The following is a 14,773-nucleotide window of genomic DNA, read 5'->3' as shown; positions in this document are numbered from 1 at the left end:
CTGTTTTGATCCAGCAGTGTTTCTACTGGGCTTATTATATCCCAAAGAGATTTTAAAGAAAGGAAAGGGACCCATATGTACAAAAATGTTCGTGGTAACCCTGTTTGTATCGGCAAGAAACTGGAAACTGAGTGGATAGATGCCCATCAATTGTAGATAAGTTATGGTATATGAATATTATGGAATATTACTATTCTTTAAGAAATGATCAGCAGGATGGACGTGACTCTTTTCAACAATGAGATGATTCAGGCCAGTTCCAATGATCTGGTGATGGAGAGAAGAGAACCATCTTCACACAGAGAGGAGAGTGGGGACTGAGTGTGGATCACAACCTAGTATTTTCACATTTTTTGTTGTTTGCTTGCATTGTTTTCTTTCTCATTTTTTCATTTTTGATCTGATTTTTTCGTGTGCAGCATGATAATTATAGAAATATGTATAGAAGAATTGCATATGTTTAACATATATTGTATTACTTGTTTAGAGATGGGGGTGAGAATTTGGAACACAAGGTTTTGCAAGAGTAAAAGTTGGAAATTATCTATTCATATGTTTTGAAAATAAAAATCTTAATTAAAAAAAATCTCAAAACTTAATAAAACAAAAGGAATAGAACACTTAAAAAATTATTTGCTTCCAGTTCTGCTACTGCTCTGTCTTTCCATATATGTGAAAAGAGCCATCTGGCAAAAAAAAATCTTTATCTTAAATATAACTTTCTCTTGAATTCCATTAACTTCTGAATTTTCTCTATGTGGCTTTCAATTCATTCATTTCCTGTTTGCCTAATTAAATCCCTTCTTCCCTTGAAAGTGTAGTAGTCAGGAATAAGTTGATGCTCAAAAAAGGCCTCACAGTTGCTATTTAACTCTGCACACCATGATCTGTTCTCCTAACTCCAAATTTACAACTTTCATGCTGAGCTAATCCACAAATGACTAGCTCTGAAGGGAAGAAATGGCTCTCAGGAGACTATATACCCCTTAAATTTAATACGTTGGAAATAGACATTTGTTGAAAAATAATAAGACTCTAAAGATCTCAATACCTAATCTTAAGGACTTGTTTTATTAGAATGTAAGCTCTTTTATCATTTAATATAGTTCTTGGTACACTGAAAGCACTTATAGTTTTTTAACATATCTAATAGAGGATATTATTCTATGTATCCAAAACTACATTATTTGAAGTGCTTTAACTTTCCTACAATTTATCCTGTTTTGAAGAAAAAATCATAATTCATATTTGATTTACAAAAATTTTTAGGGGTTTCTATGTGGCATAGTGGATAGAATGCCAGGCCTGGAGTCAAAAAGATCTGATTTCACATTCAGGTTCAGACACTTAATAATTATGTGATGTTAGACAAGTTCTGTAACCTCTGTCAGACAGAGTTTTTTCATTTGCAACATGGAAGTAATATCACCTATCTCCCAGAGTTGTTGTAAGAATCCATCAAAATTAAAATTTTAAAGCACTTAACATGGTACCTAGCACATAGCATGTAAAAGCAAGCTATTAAGACTTTACTCACAACATTGAAATCAATAGTAGTACTATTATATTCTCTTCATAGTAGTCAAGAGAAAACCCCATGTCCAGATCAACTATTAGTTTATTCCTATTTCTAAAAAATTCCCAATACACTAGGGAGAGAAGAAATACACTGTTGTAATAGGCATGGAAAAGACCCAGCATTTTAGCTGGGTTAACTGATGTTTTCTTAGATTAATTACTTTACCTCTCTGAAACTTAGCTTTATTCTAATATATGTGATAAATGTAATATGATAATATAATAATATACTCTTTCATGGGTATATTATCTAGCTCTAAATCTGATTTTATGATCATTATCTATGATGTATACTGCCTGATGTCCTTGCTATTTCTGACACACAATATTCTATTTCCTGACTCTGGACATTTACACAGCTTGTCTCCAGCCCTAACACTTCTTCTCTATCTTCTACATTGATTTGTTTCACTCAACTAAAGTCACACCTTTGAAACCTTACCAATTCTCCTTAATCTTAGTGCCTTCCCTCTGAGGTTATCTCCAGTTTACTTTTGCATATAATTAATTTTTGTTGACTGCCTACCTGACTAGGTTTTAGTAAAGATTAAATGAAATTATATGTGAAATAATAATGAAATGAAATAACACTTGGAATTAGAAAATAATAGAATATTATTAATAGAAAATATAAAAAAATAATAGAAAATAAAAGAATTGTTCTTATTAGTTCTGAGAGCAGAAATATTTTCAAAACTATTTTTTTCAAGGAAAAACCTGACTTTTACAGAAATTAGCCACGAGGTGGCACTCCAAGTTCCAGCTAAATTTTTCCTTTCCCACCAATATATGTACACTGCCTGCTGGGTCTTCAAGTGTGGCTGGGTTTTGCAGATGGCCAAATTACTTAAAATGAAGACATTCATGTGGAACCAGCTTCTGGGAGAAGACATTCTGAGTTCTCTTACTATATGGGTGGGAAACAGTTTCTGCTTTAGCTGCTAATTGTAACTGCACTGAAGAATTCACATTCTGATGAAAAAGACAACATATAAACAATTAAGAACATTTAAGATAAATATATATAATAAGTATTAGGTAATCTCAAAGATAGAAAAGAGAAATTGTATTCTAAACAGGTCCTTAGCAAGTGAAGACATAATTTTAAGGATGAAGTATCACCTGAGAGCAAGAAATCCATACAGTATAATAAAAAATGTACAGGAGAGTCAAGTATAGGTTAGGAAAGAGAATTATGAGTTTATTGGGTAAGGGACTGACATGGTAAGACTGTTGTGCCACAGTTCCTTTTAATGTCCTGACCCAGTTTCCCAATTGTTCTATTTAGTTACTCTGTCTCAGGTTATAACCTTTCCCTCTTAAAGTTTGATGAGATAAAGGACTTATATCTTTAGGCTATAATCATTCCTTCTTAATGTTTGACAGGATAAAGGTCTATCCATTTTAGACATCATTAGAATATCAGTAACCTCTCCTGTACCTCCCTCCATTGTGTCATGCTAGGTGCCTCCCCCCATTAGGTTATCCCCATTCAGGTACCTACCCCATTATGTCATTGCTCTTGTTATCCTATAAAAATCTTGCTGTCCCGATACTCGGGGCTGGATTTTTTGAGAGGATAGTCTCGTTCAGCCCTGGGACCAAACATGGATCATTTGGTCCCAAAAAATCTCTCCATTTAATAAACTATTAAGTTGTTCTCTAATCTCTGTCTTGCTCAGTTTCTCCGCCATTACAAGACCTGGCTTTAGGAAAATCATTTTTCTATCTGAGTAGAGTACAAAATGCTAAGAGATTTGAAACAGAAAGAAAAACCAAAAGATTATTGCAACAATTCAGGAAAGATATAATAAAGGTTTGCATTTAGGTTAGTAGATCTGTGAGTGGAGAGAAAGGGATATTAAAAAACTGATGGTATAAGGTCAGAAATGACAAAACTGAACAAAGCTGAATAAAATCATGAAATCATACTCTGTGTGTGTGTGTGTGTGTAATTGAAGAACTTCCAGCAGGTTCCTGCAGTAAAGATAAGTGAAGAATTTCCAAGGACGTTTAAATTCTTCTTCTGTGTATCCAACCTAGAATGATGGCATTTATTGCTGTTCAAACCATTAATGCTTAGACAATTAGTTACCTGATGTATGGTTCCTCCCAGAACTAGGAATCTGCTGTTTTTGGCATGAATAACATCCAATTGGGGGAAACCTACCTCTTAATGTTCCTCAAACACATGATGTAGTCCTTTGTATCTAAAAACCTATAAAGACTGTATACCTTATTCCCTTCTTTAGCCCTTCTACCGTGAGCTCTCTCTCTCTCTTTCTCTTTGTGGTGGAACTGCTCATTCTCATGAGAATTAACTAAATAAACAACTTTTCTGCTTTTTACTTCGAGAGGTCTCTGAGTAATCATTTTTGGATAGGATTTCTATCCCTCACAGTTTTGGGGGCTCGTCTGGGATGAGTCTTTGGGGGAGACGGCTAATTTTTCCCTGGTCTCTGGCTCTCCCTCCCTCTCTGACAAACGACCCGAGGCAGAGATACTCGGTGAAAAGCAGAATTGAAGACAAAAAGGAGAAATAGAGTCCTGACGGGCCGCAGCAGTCTGAAAAGAAACACATGTTCTCAAGGTGAGCTTGGAAAGTCTGGGATCTATTGGCTGGGTCAAGGGAGACCCGAGGGACTAGCCCTCCTAAAAATTGCTTTGGTGGACTGCTATTGACCCAATGGTAAAGGCCTTTTTAAGGAGGCCTCTCTCGGGTGACTGAGGGCGTGAGGGTAACGAAGGACCTCCGCTGACAACTTGATTTGAGACTAAGTTGTAAAATGGGACAGAAGCAGTCCAAAGATTTATGTCAGGATGTTAGCTAGGAAATTCAAGAAAAATAGAGTTTTGGGTCTGTCTGTGTGTGTATGTTTGTCTGCTTTGCATTCTGTTCTGTGTTAAAAGTTAGTGAGCACATAAGAGATAAGAATCCAGCCTCTGTGTTGCAGGCAGTGGGTTAGGTAAGAAAAGAAGTTTGAAAAATCTTTTTCTCTCTCCCTCTACCTCTAGCTAACAGCTTCAGCTTTGTGGGGAGAAGGGGGAGGAGGGAGAGAAGGAAAAAAAAATGTTTAAGGTTAAGCAAGGATTTGGTGCTTAACTCTTTCCTGGCTTACTAAAGGAAAGAAGTTTGAATGGAATATCTAGGTAGATTTCAGGAAATCTCATGAACTAAAGTATGGGTTAATTTTAAAATAATTTTAAATTGGTATGTTGGAAATAAAAAACTGCAGACATTGGAAGGGAGGAATAAAAATAGATTATGAGAGGTAAAATAGCTGAACATGGGGGCTCTCTGACTTCTTGGACTTGTGGGAAAACTAAGCGTGTTTCTAAAAAAATTGTTCCAGGAGAAGAAAGAAAAATCATTAGTAGCAAGTTTGCTTTCATGAAATTAGAACAGAGTTTAAGAAGACTAAACTGGGTAATTGTTTGTCTGCAAGATTTGATTAAGAGTTTTGGGAACTTACTATATTTTAAAAAGATACTATAATTTTGAAATTGAAATAAAATTGAAATTGGGGAAAATAATTTTACTGTGGCCTTGCACATGTTAGATTTATTCTGGGTAAAAACTTTAAGAATTGTTTTAATATTGTGGCCTTTACAACTGAAAGAAAAACTTTTCTTTTTTTATTATTCGGTTGGACTTCAAATTGAAATTCAAAATTATTGTTATTAAACAAAATATGCCAATAGTTTACTTTGGGGAAGTCATGTTTGTATCTCCTTACTTAAATGGTATATTGCTTTTTAAATGAAATTTGGTTCAAAATTAATTATCTTAAAGTTTAAAGTTAAAAAAAAAAAAAGGTGATTTAAAGACAAGGGAAAAGAGAGATTGACTTATAAAAGCAATTAATAGTTTAAATGGAGCATCTAGTCAGAAGGGTCACAGAGAGACGGCTGTGAGACAGGATGTTTTTGCAGGGCGAGAGAGCAGTGGAAAGCTTGAGCCATTTTTGGCTGAAACTGATTTTAAGGGAACACACTGCTCTTACAAGATGTTAATTGACTGAGCATTTGTTTCTTTAGATACATAATGGTTTTTTGTGTTTAAAGAATATAATCAGAAATGTGATATATACTTTGAAAGGGTTATTTCAAAAAGGTTTAATTGATGTTTTAAAGAACTTTTCAGATTCTTTTATGTAAAAATAGGAAGGTTTAATTAACTGTATTGATGCCAGTTATTTAAAAGGGACTCCAAGGATAATAGTTTTTGCCTCTGTACTTTTGGTAATGTTTTTGTTATGGATAATATGTAGTTTGAGATTTTTCTATGTATTGGGTATTTTTAAAAAGAAGGGCAAAATGATTGATATAATATTCAATTTATGGAACATCTACTTGGGTATATAAGAATTGTGTAAGCATTCTGGGATAAATTTCTTATTGTTAAAAGTGTTACAATATGTTGATGATCCTCTTGTGGCAGGGAGGAAAAAGAGTGACCTTGTCCAAGTCACTATCAGTTTGTTAAATTATTTAGGGACACAGGTACTGAGAATTTCTTAAGACAATTGAAACGTGAGATAAAATATGTAAGTCATTGTATAAGTGAAGGGAAAAAAGAGATTAGACCCTGTACGGATGGAGGGGATTCTTGGAATTCCTAAGCCTAGGACAAAAAAGAGCCTCTGGAAATTTTCTAGGATTGGTGGGGTATTGTAGAACCTGGATTGATGAAAATGCATTATTAACAAGTCTTCATATACTCATTTGTTAGAAGAGAAACCAGATATAGTGCAATGGGATCCAGAAGGAGAACAGTTTTGAACAACTTACACAGGCTTTGATGTCAGCCCCTGTATTACTTTTGCCATCGTTAGAAAAGCCTTTTCATTTATATGTAAATGTGGTAAACGGGATGGCTTTAGGAGTATTAGTACAATTAAGGGGAGGGCAGAGACACCCAGTAGCCTTTTTGTCAAAAATGTTAGACTCAATGGCAAAGAGATGACCTATTTGTATTAAAGCAGCGGCAGCTACAGCGGAGGTAAGACACTGCCTCTTGAGACTTCTGCCCAAAAGGCTGGACTCATTGCCCTAACCAGAGCTTTGGAACTGGGGAAGGGAATGAGAGTGAATATCTATACTGACTCCAAATGTGCTTGCTCATTTTACATGCTCATGGGGCTATATGGAGAGAAAGGGGTCTGTTGACAACAAAGAATTCTCCCATTAAACACGAAGGAAAAATTCTACAGCTGTTGTAAGCTGTCCACAAACCCAGGGAGGTTTCAGTCAGTAAAGGACACCAGAAGGTAGATTCACTTCAGGCTAAGGAAAACAAGTTTGCAGATTCAGCTATTAAAGCTGCTGCCCGTTTACTCTTGATCATGGCACCCCCAGGTCCTTGATTCTTATACCCTTTCCTATAGTTTACAGGAGAAAATCCTTGCAGAAGAAAGGGGGTATATCTTTTCTCTCTCTGGCTGCTTTCAAACGTTCTCAGACCACCTCTTAATCCCAGAGGCAAGTCAGTGGAAACTCTGGAAGAAATGCTTTCCAGTCTCTGGTGAAACGCATTTTCAATGGTCACAAGCTAGGAGAAACAATCAAACAGGTTTGCCAGGCCTGCCCAATTTGTGCACAAGTGAATCCTGAGGGAGTTGTTAAACCTCCCTCTCTCCTAAAGCCGGTTCAAAGAAGGGGCACATACCCAGGTGGAGAATGGCAAATAGACTTTAAGCAAATGCCCCTTTGCAGGGAGTTTCAAACAGCTTTCAGTTTTGTTAATTGTGTAGAATTTTTTCCCTGCAGGGCTGAGAAAGCTCTGAAGGTAGTTCTCCTGTGAGAGTTCCTTTCTGGAAGAAGGATGAAACTGTCTGCATCCTTTCTCACTCTCACTCTCACTTTAACTTCTCACTCCAAAGATGAGAACTCTTTGCTACTAGCATTTTCTCTCCTACTTTTCTTGATTAGCATCCTATGACCCCTGCCAGTAACTCCTTAACTACTTTCAGCTAGAGAATGCTGTGGGCAGTGAGGATTGTTTAGCATTGTTGGGTGGACTATCAGCATCTTTAAGGCAGCCCACAGATGGGACCTGATACATTTTTGCAAAAGGCCCAATTCCCAAACGTCACCATTTTAAGCACTTTTAAGATTTGTTTCCTCTAGGCCTCAAGCTGCAAATTTTCAACTGTTCCTTCAGCCTGGAAGTCATGGGACAACTGATTGGGACACATAACATCCCTTAGATTGCCATTCCTGCTGTCTTCATATTCACACCTCCCCTCCGGGCTTGAACACCACCCCACCCCATTCCCACCCCCCACCACCGTAAACTTGGGGATATCTCTACAACCCTTATCAGCTCGAAGCAGTTACAGAAAAATGAGACCTTTACCCCAAATAAATTTGGGGGGTAATTGCTTGAGTTGGGGGAAATGACACTGGTGAACTCTGAAATTGTGTCCCCTTTAATATGTAAAAGAAGGGAGATTTGGGATCTCCCAGAGTCTGGGAGAGGACACATTTTCCAGACAGGTCTTTTTTAAGATAAGCAGCATCATTCAATTGAAAATCTTGGGCAAATCACCCCCCATTGATCTTTTGGGTAGTCTCATCCCCATTCAGGTAACTCCAAACCCTGGAAAAAAGCCTTCAAAGTAATTTCATTCAATTGGGAGACCTTGGTCTGATAATCAGCTCAAACTGCCCCCAGCCCCAAGATCTGCTCATAAAATAGATTTCTGTTAACACATTCTTTGCAAAGCTCATTAAGAGATCTGTCCACTGAGAGCTTGTTAGTGAAAAATAAAACTTCCTTTTTTGCCACTAAGATTTCCTGTCTGTGAACTCTTTCATGTTTGTGTGGAGTGGAGATAAAGAACTTCCAGGAATGTTTAAATTCCTTTTCTATATTTTATTTTTCATTATTTCTATGTCTCTGGGACCTGCATAAGTATGTTGAATATTAGCCAATATTTACTTAAACTCTAGATGTATTTATTTAACCTAAAATGATGACATTTATCACTGTTCAATGTTATCAATATTTAGACTATTCGTTAAATGCTGTTAGCCTGGTAATCTGAACTTGAAGGTCTGATGTATGGTTCCTCTTCGAACCAGGGAATCTGAAAGCATTCCATTCTAATCTGTTTCTGGCACCAATGTCTAATATTCAATTAATGGGAGAGGGCATCTATTTCTTAATGCTCCCCAACCCATGATGTAATCCTTTGTAACTAAACTATAAAAACTGTATATCTTTCCTAATTCGTTAGCCCTTCTACCATGAGCTTTCTCTCTTTCCCTCCTCATGGTGGAATTGCTCATTCTCATGAGAATCTATTAATAAACAACTTTTCTGCCTTTTACTTCGAGAAGTCTCTGAGTAGTCATTTTTTGGATAGGATTTCTATCCCTCACACATTGAACCTGTACCTCTGACCAAAGGAGGGGATTCTCACATCAATCCTCTATTACTAGAACAGCATCATTAATAAAAAATAACTTATATTTGGACTATTGCAATAGTCTGCTGGTTGATTTCCCTACCACAAGTTTCTTTCTGTTCTAAGCTATCCTCTACTCAGCTGTGCAAGTCAGACTATTATCATCCCCTTACTGAAAAACCTCCAATAGTTCCTTATCATCACCAGGATCATTTTATATTTATAAAATGTTCTGTTTGGAATTCAGAGTCCTTAATAATCTGTTTCACTCCCCCTACCTTACATCTTTCCTTCACCTAGCACTGTGACCAGTGACATTTGGCTTTTGTACTCATACTTGAACAAGCATACTATTTCCAAACTCCAAGATTCTAGCTATATGCCATGTCTATAATCCACTCTATCCTCATCTCTGCCCTCTGACTTCCTTCAAGTCCTAACTAAAATCCCATCTTCTACAGAGGCTTTTCCTGATCGTCCTTAAAGCTTGTCTGGTTCCTCTCTTGATTATCACGAATTTACTCTGTGTGTGTGTGTGTGTGTGTGTGTGTGTGTGTGTGTGTGTACATGCACATGCAATCACAAGCCTATGTATCCATTCTATTCAGGATTATGGAGAACACAAAATAGTATAAAATACTAAAAAAAATATGGCCTATATTCTTGTTCCAAAACCCCTTTTCCATAATAACCCAGTGTTGTTCACAGATTTACTCTCCAGTAGTACATAAGTTGTCAAGTCCTAAAGATATAATATGATTTTGGGGTTCCTTTGTAATAGCAGAGAAACTGAGTAAGACAGAGATTAGAGAACAATTTAATAATTTATTAAATGGAGAGATATACTAGGACCAAATGGATCCATGGTTGGATCCATGGTCACCCAGGGCTGAATGAGACTATCGTCTCAAAGAATCCAGCCCCGAGTATTAGACAGAAAGATTTTTTTATAGGATAACAAGGACAATGACTTAACTGGGGAGGTATGTGGATGGGGATAACTTAATAGGGAGAGGCACCTAGGATGACACAATGGAGGGAGGTACTGGAGAGGTTACTGATATTCTAATGATGTTTAAAATGAATAGACCTTTATCCTATCAAACATTAAGAAGGAATGATTATAGCCTAAAGATATAAAACCTTTATCTCATCAAACATTTAGAAGGAAAGGTCATAACCTGAGGCAGTAACTAAATAGGACAATAGAGAAACTGGGTCAGAACATTAAAAGGGCACTGTGGCACTACACCTTGATCTTGGGGGGCTTCTGTTCTAACAAGTCAGTGCTTTTTATTATCCTTTTATTGACTATTCCATTTCTTCCAAAAGCAGTACAGGGATATAATCTCAAAAATGACAGAATAATACTCATTCAAATCCAAGGCTAACCATTCAACACCACAGTAATACAAGTCTGTACTCCAACTACTGGTGTCAAAAATGCCAAAGTTGATCAGTTATATGAAGACTTGCAAAATCTTTTAGAAATAACATTTTACAAGATGCCACATTCATCATAGTGGGTTAAAATGTTAAAATAGAGAATCAAAAGATAATTATAATAATAAGCAAGTTTGGCCTGCAAACTTTGAGTGATAAAGACTAATAGAATTTTGTCAAGATAACTCATAAGTCTTTTTTCAACAACCCAAAAGGCCATTCTCTACATGAACGATAAACAAAAAATAGTCAATATGGAAATGAGATAGCTTATATACTTTGCAGCCCAAAGTGGAAAAGCTCTATAGAGTCAATCCAGACCTGGAGCTAATCGTGGCTCAGATAGTGAACTTCTTATTGCAAAATTCAGACTTAAACTGAAGCACATAGGGAAAACCATCAGATTGTATAGGTATGACCTAAATAACATCCCTTATGAATATAAAGTGGAGGTGAAGAATAGATTTAAGGATTAAATCTGGTAGAGTGTCTGAAGACCTGTGGACAGAAGTTTGAAATATTGTACAGAAGACACCAACAAAAATTCTAAAGAAAAAGAGCAAGAAAACAAAGTGGCTGTCTGATAAGGTTTTAGAAATAGCTGGGGAAAGAAGGAAAGGGAATAAAGAGAAAGATATACCCAACTAAATTCAGAATTCTCCAGAAGCTAGTAAGAAGAAATAAGATGGTTTTCTTAAATGAATAATGCAAAGAAATAGAAGAAAGCAATAGAATGGGAAAGACAAGAAATCTCTTCAATAAAATTAGAGCTATCAAGGGAAAATTTTATGCAAAAATAGGCATAGGAAAAGACAAAAATGGTAAGGATTTAACAGAAGCAGAAGAGTTTAAAGAATGCACAAAACTATACAAGCCAAAATAGAGCCAAAATACTGGGATAATGAATTCAAATGGACTCTAGAAAGCATTGCTAACAATAGACTAGGGAAAGTGATGATATTTTAGCTAAATTATTTAAAATTCTTTAAAAAATGATGCTGTTAAAGTACTTCACTCAATAGTATACCAGCAAATTTGGAAAACACAATAGTAGTTCCTGGATTGCAAAAGATCAGCTTACATCCCAGTCCTACAGAAAGAAAATACCTAGGAATGTTCAAATTAAGGAACAATCAGGTTCATTTCACATGACAGAAAGATTATGCTGCAAGCTAGGCTTCAGCAATATGTGAAACAAGAATTATCAAGAGAGCAGGCTGGTTTTTGAAGAGCAGAAGACATGGAGACCAAATGGCCAACATTTGCTATCTTGTGGAGAAAGCATAGATGCTCCAGAGAAAAAATAACTTCTCCTTCATTGACTACATTAAAGCCTTTGTGTGGATCACAACAAAATGTGGCAAGTCCTCAAAAAGACTGGAGAATCAGATCCCATCTTTCTTGTCTCTTGAGGAACCTATTATGTGGGCCAAAAAATAACAGAACTGAATATGGAATAATCAATGGTTTAAAGACTGAAAAAGGCTAAATATTGTTGCCTACTTTATTTAATTTATATGAAGAGTAGGTCACACAAAATGCCAAGTTGGACAAATCAAGAGCTGGAATTAAGGTTGCTAGGAGAATATTAACAATCTCAGTATGGTCATAATACCACTCAGATGGTAAAAAGTAAAGAATTAAGAAGCCTCTAGGTAAGGATGAAGGAGAAGAATGAATAAACTGGCTCTAAGCTTATCATCTAAAAATAACCAAAACAAAATCCTAAGCTCTTGGCAACTTATCCCATCACTTCCTGGAAAATAGAGAAGAAATTATTCTTGGGTTCCAACATCATTGCAAACAGTGATTAAAGCCATGAAATTAAAAGACACTTTCTCCTTTGAAGGAAAGCTATGGTAAATATGAACAGCTTACTGAAAAGCAGACATTACTTTGCTGACAAAAGGCCACAATCAAAGATATGTTTTTTCCATATTCTGTGAGAATTGGATTATAAGGAAAGCTGAGCTTGCAGAATCAACATTTTTGAATAATGGTACCAGAAAAGACTTTTGAGAGTACCTTAGACAAAAAGGAGATCAAATCAGACAATTCTTTTTCTTTTCTTTTTTTTTTTCCTGAGACAATTGGGATTAAGTGACTTGCTCAGGGTCACACAGGTAAGAAATGTTGTATCTGAGGTCAAATTTGAACTTAGCTCTTCCTGACTTAAGGGCTGGTGAGCTATCCACTGCACCACCTAGCTGCCTCTAAATCAGTCAATTCTTAAAGAAATTAATTCAGGCTATTCAATGGAAGGTCAAATACTGAAACTAAAGCTTAAATATTTTGGCCACATAATGAAAAGGGATTAATTGGAAAAGACCCTGTTGGAAAGATATCACAAGGTAGTGGTAGGCTAATTCAAAAGGAATTCAGCAAAGATGCATTGGCCATGGGCACATTTATATGGGTTGTAACACTATAAGAGGCTTTATGATTGGATACAGCAAGGTGGGGTTTCCCCAAGACCTCCACAGTGGTGGGACTGTAAGGCTGAGCTGAATTCCCTTCCCTGCTTACCTTAGGGAGTATTATAATCTTATCAATATTTCAGGCTTTCTCTGCCAACTCCACCCAGTTACCCAGGACATCAACATGAGCATACATATGTTTGATTCTACCACATGCTTCTTTCATAGCTTAACCATGACCAGACAAGCTGACTAGGAAAATCCACTGCCAGGTTTCCAACATAAGACAAGTACACAGACTTTTGTTTAGTACCTACTATATATAGGCCAGGCACTATACTAAATGCTAAGGACCTAATGGGGGGAGGAATCTAGGATGAGGATGACATAATGGAGGCAGGCACCTAGGATGACATAATGGAGGGAGGTACTGGAGAGGCTCCTGATAATCTAATGTCAACAATGGATAAAGAGCTTTATCCCATCAAACATTAAGAGGGAATGATTATAGCCTAAGGCCTAAGATAGAAGATCTTTATACTAACATTAAGAGGGAAAGGTTATAACCTGAGGCAGAGTAACTGAATAGGACAATTAGAGAAACTGGGTCAGGACATTAAAAGGGAACTGTGGCACAATAAAACTAAGTCAAGAAGTAGAAATGAGGAAGAGGAGAATTCCAAAAATGGCAGTCAAGCAATTAAAATGTCCAGTGAGGAGATGGAATACTATGTTCCAGAAATACTGAGTAAGGAAGGTAAGATGTGCCCAGGAATTTCACATTCAGACTCCCTTCTTAAATTTTAAGCCTTGCGTTTCAGTGGTACTAGTTGCTGGGGAGAGGAATGTGACAGAAGAGAGAAGATGCTCTAGAAGAAAATCCAGAGAAAAGAGGAAGGAAAGCATTTGACCTGCCAACTCATTTTACACTTTGAACAAGAGTCTATCTTCCAGAATGTCTGTTAATCAGTCATCAAGGGCTTTCTTTCTATTCTCTCTTCACCTCTGCAATTTATAGTCTTGAAGAGTTTCTTAGAATACTAAGGGGCTAAGGTACTTGCACAGAGTCACATATCCAAATATATGAGAGTCAATACTTAAAACTGCTGGTATACATAAACTAATAAAAACACACTAGGACTAACTATGAAACAAAGGCTCATACCTAATTCATCAGGTTGATAATGTAATGCTGGAGAAACTGAGCAAGACAGAGATTAGAGACCAATTTAATAGTTTATTAAATGGAGAGATACTGGGACCAAATGGATCCATGTGGTCCAGCACTAAGTATCAGACAGCAAGCTTTTTTTTATAGGATAACAAGAACAATGACATAATGGGGGAGGTACCTGAATGGGGATAACCTAATGGGGAGGAGGCATCTAGGATGACATAATGGGCGGTGCTGGAGAGGCTCCTGATATTCTAATGATGTCTAAAATGGATAAATTTTATCCTGTTAAACATTAAGAAGGAATTATGGCCTAAAGATATAAAACCTTTATCTCATCAAACATTAAGAGGGAAAGGTTATAACCTGAGGCAGAGTAACTAGGACAACTGGAGGACATTAAAGGACAATTGGGTCAGGACATTAAAAGGGAACTGTGGCACAACAATAAGAGAAAGTCATCAAATTGATCAAGAACTCTCTAGGTCAAACCATATTACATATCTAGTTAACTATTTTCTGCCACAGGAAAATAAATACCATGGGTTCTCTAAGACTATAAATTAATTTGGAACACATTAGTCCACATGGGACAGATAAGTAGCACAGGAAGACTAACTTGTGTAACCCTGGACAAATCATTTAACCCTGCTTCCTTCAGTCTCCTTATGTTTAAAAGAAAAAAAAATTGAACTGAAGAAGGAAATGACAAACTATTGCAGTCTCTCTACAAAAAAGGGAAGAGGGTC

This window comes from Sarcophilus harrisii, chromosome 4 (assembly GCF_902635505.1).
Source record: "Sarcophilus harrisii chromosome 4, mSarHar1.11, whole genome shotgun sequence".
NCBI classification, from domain to species: Eukaryota; Metazoa; Chordata; class Mammalia; order Dasyuromorphia; family Dasyuridae; genus Sarcophilus; species Sarcophilus harrisii.
Note: the sequence above shows the minus strand (reverse complement) of the source record.